Source organism: Chenopodium album, chromosome 17 (assembly GCF_948465745.1).
Source record: "Chenopodium album chromosome 17, dcCheAlbu1.1, whole genome shotgun sequence".
Taxonomy (NCBI): Eukaryota; Viridiplantae; Streptophyta; class Magnoliopsida; order Caryophyllales; family Amaranthaceae; genus Chenopodium; species Chenopodium album.
This window is the reverse complement of record NC_137850.1, coordinates 28984481-28991904: the sequence shown is the minus strand read 5'-3', so window position 1 is coordinate 28991904 and position 7424 is coordinate 28984481. Positions and strand designations below refer to the sequence as shown.

The 7424-nt window shown below is 35.9% G+C and overlaps 1 long non-coding RNA gene across 2 annotated transcripts; it reads right to left on the bottom strand.

The window, feature by feature from the left end:
- Positions 1-867: 867 nt before the first annotated feature.
- On the bottom strand, positions 868-3827 carry LOC145587751 (uncharacterized). Of its 2 annotated transcripts, none has more exons than XR_014101420.1 (4): positions 3424-3827; positions 1803-1957; positions 1214-1350; positions 868-1085 (listed from the first exon to the last, which is right to left on the bottom strand). It is a non-coding gene; the product is annotated as an uncharacterized LOC145587751 (long non-coding RNA). The 2 variants fall into 2 exon arrangements; XR_014101421.1 differs by lacking the exon at positions 3424-3827 and adding an exon at positions 3001-3414.
- Between the last annotated feature and the right edge of the window lie 3597 nt (positions 3828-7424).

Genomic DNA, 7424 nt, shown 5'->3' with positions numbered 1-7424 from the left:
AAAGCATTTGTAATAGAATCCCAAGTAGCCCTTTTTTAAGAGTCCATAGAAAAGAACCATTGTTGACATACTGACTCTAAGGAAAGAGAGAAATGTGGGGAAAAAACTTTCTTATCAACCCCCTTGATTCCCATGATCGTTTCAAAAGCTCTCAGGTGAAAGTAAGGATTGTCAGTTGGTTTGAACTTAGGGATTTCATTGACATTGAACTTTTGCAGGATAAATTCCTTGTCCACTAAGAGCCCTTGGGAGCTAATCCCATGGAACTTGTGGTCATTAGACATTTGACTCAAGCTATGTTCTATGCGCTTGAGAGTATCAACTTGTAGTTGTCTGCTAGGGTTGTTGACTTGGATGGTGAGATTCTTGAGCATCACAATGAGTCCATTGATATTTTTCTTGATTTCATCTTCCTGTTGGGTAGCCATTATCACAAACTTTTTTCTATGTGTTGTCCTTGATTAGACGCCCTTCTCTCCTTGACCAAGTGCTGTGGAAAGGGAAGTCATGAATAGTGGAAAAAACGCTATTAGCAACTGGCGAAAAGTGGCTTTTAGCAACTGGCACGTGGGGCTGCTATTGCAAGGGCTACTAATAATAATATTATTATTTGCAACTGGCGCTTGTTCGTTGCTAATAGTCATTATTCACAACTGGCGTAGTGCTAGGCTAGTTGCTAATAGTATTTATATGCAACTGGCGTAGTACTAGGCCAGTTGCTAATAGTGCTTATTTGCAGCTGGCATGGTACTAGGCCAGCTGCTAATAGTAATTTTTTTAAAATAAAAAAAGACTATTAGCAGTTGGCTAAGGACTACGCCAGTTGCAAATAGTCATTTCATTAACTAAAAAAAAAAATTGCAATAATTCCAAAATGATACACAAACTATATTAAATACTATTTTAACAAATTTATGTTAATTATAAAGTATACATTAATTACAATTTAAAAAAATAAATTACAAGGCTGCTAATAGGCTTCTAAAAAACCTAGATACTCCACCAAAAAATATGCATGTTCGCCCAATCAACGAAACGAGAAAGAGAATCCGCACCTATAACTATCACATTCTGTAATCCACCACCTGTAATTTATAAAGCAAACAATTAAAATCCAAGATGGCTACGTTTTAGAGGTCCTAGAAAGAGCACACATTAAAAAAAAAAAACAATAGCACATTCGACATATTCAATTATATGAGAAACATAGTACCTTTCCCAGAAGACGCTATCTGATTAAACTGTTTTGAGAGCACATTTGCCAAGAGGACCGCAATTGCTGTTATTGCATGATGCATACGAATGATGGAGAGATCTCCAAAGGTTCAGCAATGGCAACATAGTTGACAGCTACATCCATCATAAACATGGTTCTTTTTAGAGAAAAGGGAGCATTAATCATTAAATATGCAAATCAACCCCAAATACAACATGATGTTCAAGTTCAACAAGCCAACAAAAACAAAAGCCACATCGTGGCTCAAATACTTCCCACGTCAAACAGACACAATAAATTTACACAAGCTGTAAAGCTAAAAATTGGACAGGCATACAAACTAATTCAAGGAATAAATCGTAGGCAGATAGCTAGAATCCCTATCTCTCCTAGCTAGTACAACTCCTACTGAAATCTAGCATAGTTTAGTTAGACATATATAATAGCAAGTCCGACCCAAAAGACAAGCCATGACATCCACAGATGGACTTATGAAGGTCACTATTAGTTATCGAATATACTACAAGAGCCACTAACAAAACCCTTTCCAAAGTCATATAATGTACAAGTGAACAGACACACTCACCTGAAAGGACATGTAGATTATTGTGAATCCTTTTTTGTTTTTGAGACAGTCGATTGTGAATCCTAGTTCAAGTAGATATCCATTCATCATTAAAGATCTGCAGCTTGAGTACAACAACCCAGCAACCCACTAGCTTACAAACCCTATTTATTAGCCTGCATAAAGAACCATCAAAACAGAAAATAATCCATGTCATATTGTCACTGAGCAAGAATAGGATAAAATATAAGAATAAAATCAAAAATCTCTGCAAATCTTATTACAACTAGTCTATAACAGTGTGAGAAAGATAAGAAGGGAATGAAAAGGAAGAGAAAAGTGAGAGACAAGGGGAAATAATTTGGGGCAGAGGGTAGGGGAGGGATGCATATTCCTTCCCTTCATATAAGTGTATAAAGTGAGAATAAACCAAACCACTTGTCTAATCAAGCAGCTTAAATAAATTGAAATGAGCAGAATGATTATATTTGTGGGTTGATGATTTTTGTGGGTGAAACTGAGCAAGGGTTTGAGTTTTACAAAGTGATCAATAGTCAAGGTTATATGACTTGTATTATTTCAAGTTGTGACCAAATCGGTAAAATGACTTAATAGATTACCAATTATAACTTGATAATTACTGACTAATGACCCGTAAATCTGTATAGCCTAAGGCCCTTAACATATACAACATTTGACCAAAAATAACCAAAGTGAACAAATTCGTTAGTTTTCATCAAAAGACCCAAATAATGAACATATTTCAGCACTAGTCATTTCAACCTACTACTTACAATGAACATATTTCGGCACTAGTCATTTTAACCTACTACTTGATTAACCGAATGTATTTTGGCCTAACTTGATTATGATTCGACCCACTGCAAAAAGTTAAGGTGTACCAATGACAAGATGCAATAGCATAAAGTTAAGTTATCATTATCACACATTCTAGATAAATTCAAATTACTTGTACATTTTAGAGTAGTTCGTACTCGTGTTAAATTACTACCAGTATACTCTACGAGTCAAAAGAACATGGCAGAGCAAACTTAGTTGAGATTTTGAGAACAAGCTAGGACATAAATGGCATAATATAGATAATAATAGATAATCTAAGATTAAAAGTGATAAACCATACATTATTAATGTCGGAGAAGATTGAACAAGGACATGAGTGGCATAATTAAGTTCATAACAAATTGAGAAAAGGAATTACATCAAACTAGATGTCAGATTATAACAATGGCTTCTCTAATTCTTCATGATTTGAAGCATGTTCTGCTGGAAAATTAGGCTATACTATCCACCTTTTTCTGACGGATCAAACAGGATTAAAGCATAATACCATATCTTACATAAATATTAACAGAACTGTCAAGATAGCTACTGATTTATTGAATGTAAGATTGGTTAATATCAACAGAGTTGGGTCTCAAAACAAAGCAACCAACATCCGCATCAATGAGGCCCCATTTCACCCCAAAAATTAGAAGATTCATACTCAATTAGTCTTATATTTGCAAATTTAACAAAGCACAATACCAAGCAATTAACAAGTAAGATTCATAGTTTCGCACAACACCAATAAACCTAAAAACTAGTCGCACACTAAAGAAAGAAATTTCGGAAAGAGGCGTACCAGACGATTGGTTTATAAGTAGCGAAAGTCGTTGTTAAAAAGGAAATCGCAAACCTTAGACGATGAACAACAACAACAGCAGCGAGGAACCACAAATCTCATTGCAATTTCGACTATCAACACAACAAATCAACTTAATTCACAAGCATTAAAACCCCTAAAATCAGAATCAATTCTGATTCAAGGTTTAGCTCCGCGCAACTCAACGTAATTAATTCGTGAAAAATCAATAGATCTTGAATGAACAAAAAATTAAGATCAGCAGATTTCAGAAGAGGAGATCGTAAAATTAGTGGGATTCGAGACCACAAAATCGGATCCCTAAGAGAAGATGAAGAAGAATGAAGGAGGAGAGAGAAGCTGAGGAAAACAGGAAAAGTTGGGCGAAAAAAACAAGAACGAAGTTCAACTTTGAAAAAAAAATTAAAACATTAATAAAAATATATGGATAAAGGTTTTAGTAGCAGATAGGTTAACGTCAGCTACAACTATATTGGTCAATTTTTATTTGACCTAACATTTGTAACGGGCAATAAAATGGTTACAAATATAAATTTTAATTTTTAATTAATTATTACTAGCAACGTACATTTTAGGCCAACTGCTAATAACATTATATTTGCAACTGGCATTAAATTGGCTTGTTGCTATTATTAATTTCTTTTTTACAACATCACTTATTAGTAGTGCTCTTCTCAATGCCAGTTGCTAATGTCATATTATTTGTAACTGAGATTATATTATCCAGTTGCAATTAGTATATTATTAACTAGCGTACTTTACGCCAGTTGCTAATAGGGTGTTGCTAATAGCAATTTTCCACTAGTCATGGATACTTACTGTTAATTATTTGACTCAAATTTGACTCAACATGCAATAGATGGGAAAAGGTCATGGTATATGAGGGGAATGATACGTATAGAAAAAACACATAAGATGAAGGTGGTGTATGAATGTGGAAAGTGTAAAAGACGAAAAGTGTGAGATATGTGATATATGGAAAAGCGATGTAGATGGAGAGATATGGAAGAATTCAGAAATAAAATAAACCCTCAACTTAAATGATGAAAAAGAAGACTCATGCATGGACCTAAGACATGGTCATGGTGTGAAAAAAGCATGTACAAAGTGTGTTCTAAGACTAGTAAGTGGAAGTGATATGTTCCAGACTCGTGTAATGACCATGGTACTAGACTTACATGTGGTTCGACTCGAACAAAGACTAAGTTAAGACCTCATGTATATACACTAAACTGGACAGGCTATGGTATTTTGATCATAACTTTTGACCGTGACTCCAAATTGGACAAAACCAACGTCAAATGAAAGAAAAAATCCGGAGATAGAGTATCATAGGTGGCACGACACGTAACTTTTTGTAGAACTCCGATTATGACCAAAACAACTTGACGCTTGTGCAGGATACAAGAATAAAAATGCGGGTTGACTCAAAGTAAATTAAAAATTTATGACTCGATTTGAGACATATTTATGAGTTCAAATTAATTAATTAATTGAGCATAGTCCTTTTTAGTCATTGGTTAGTTGGTTAAGACTTTATTTATGAACACAAATGGTTAGTTTAATAAAATATAAATATGCACAAGTAACAGATGCATAAGTAGTCACAATATAATGCAATGAGTTTACAACCTAACCATGGCTCTAGTTCTCTAAAGTTCAAGAATTATGGTAGTCAAAGAGGGTCCATGGTTATGAGTCTGAATGCATCGCTCGGAAGCCTTACCTTTGGAAGGGTTGGTGAATATATGGGACCCCGCAAGTTAAACTTGTTTCCATGGTTTGGTGAATTCACAAACTCAGATGTACCCATCGTTGCACGGAGCGTTCTATTGGATAGATGCATCGTGAATTCCCAAGGGCTAAAGACATATGTAAAACACATATGGGTTTCAGAAAAGAAGGATCAAGTCAATTAAGAAGTAAAATCGGCTAAACAGTCCTAGAATCGGTTAAAACAAGAAGGCAGGTTTATGGCTTGGTGTTGGAAGAACTCGGCTCGAGAAAACTGGATCCATCGCGAGGAGATGGCCTTATTGTGTCGCAATAAAGCCATCGAAATGCGACAGATACTACTGTCTCACGACAGTTCCTACACTCCTCGGCAGCTTTCTGTGTTCTCGGGATTTTTCGATTTTCGTAGTATTTTTTCGATTCTAGTTGTGAAAGATATTTCCCAATTTTCCTACGTGTAAAAATCCTATGTTTTTGACGCATTACGGATGGTCTTTCCAATGCGGACCTTTTTATGCTTATGTTTGACTTTGATGAGTGTCATTTATGGCACTCATTTAGCCTCTCTTAGGATGATTTTACATGGCTTTTACTTTTCTTTTACCCTCTTTTTCTTTAGCTTTACTTGTATTTTCTTTACTTTGCATTTTCTTTGGATGTTTTCTTATTTTCTTGCTTTTCTAGTTTATTTTGCATTTTCTTCTTTACTTGTTTGTTTTTCTTTGATTCTAGGAAGTTGGCGACGTTCGAGAGGCTTAATAGCATTCCTCTCAGGGTTTTCAAGCTAAAGAGATTGTCCCGGTCTTTCATTTTGAAGCCCAAAAGCAAAGGAGTCCAAGAGCAAGGTCTTCAAAGATGCGCCCTCATACCGTGTGGGCAGGAAAAGGTGGTGTTGAACCCACCAAGAGGGCTCCTAGAGACTGCCTATATCATCATGCCTCATCCGGAGCTCACGGGGCCAATTTCGGCCGCACTAGATGAGATGCCCTACTCCCATGGCGCGGGTGCGCGCGCAGGCCCATGGCATGGCCGCGCGCGAGCCTGGTGCGGCCGCGCCTCCCTCTCTTCCCTGTTTTCGAACCCATTTTGTTGCGGCCGCGCATAGGAGTGAGAGGCCGTGCATTTTGAGGTATCTTTTGGACGTCTAACTAACTTCCCCTTAGTTAGTTTTAGTATGTATAGATTTTCATTCATTTTAGAGAGAATGAATCCTTGTTTTAGATTTTGATTAGAATTTTAGAGAGAGAAGTTGTTAATATTATGATATTGTTCTTAGATTTTAGAGAGAGAAACTTGGTGTTTGATGATTGTGATATTGAGATCTTCATTTCCTCTTTGATATTGATCAAAGTTTTGTAAGAATCCTTTACTTTTCAATGCAGTCTTATGTTTGATTTTGATATATTGTTGAATTTCTATTGTTAGCTTGAATTTGATTGTTGAAGTTTTGGATTACAATGCTGATGATGAGAATTATGATTTCTTTTGTTATGCTTTTCAATTTCATCATCATTAGTGAGTAGTTCCTTTGATAGGGAATGTTGTGAAGCATGTATTGGTGATAATCTATAGCTAATTTGGGGTTTTTGATTGATCTGTTGATGTGATTAAATTGGTTGATGAAATTTGTGCATGTGCTTGGATTGAAGAGGAGTAGCTAACCTTGATGATCATGCTAGATTGCATAATAGCTTTCAATGACACAAAAAATTGATTTGGATGCTATTATTATCGATTGGTCTTGATTAGCAATTTTCCTTTGAAGTCTTTTCTAGAGACATATAGCTTGACCCTAGGAAATAGCTTATTGAGTGATCTTGACTGCATATTTCGTTTTCCCTCGCATTGCTTAGTTGATTGAATTCCCCCGAATTAGCAAGGTTATTGTTGATGCATGTGAATCCTAAATTCCTTAGTGTTTTGATAATTGATTTCTATTTGATATGTTTGATTGGTTTGACTTCGATAGTTTAGACCAACCTATTCTCTTTGAGTTTTCGGAATAACTTAGCCTTGACTTTAGTGAAACCGCCTTCCCTTGGGATCGACCTAGACTTGCCCTATACCTTGGGTTGGGTTTAGATTCATAAATTTTGTTTTGACCGGGAAATTTAGCTTCCAACGAATTAGGTTCTCCCGCCGTATAAAATGGCGCCGTTGCCGGGGAGGGCATGGTGATTGCTATTGTTGATTGAGTGTATTCCATTTATTTGAAAAATACAAAAAGATTTTCTTTCTTTTAGGCT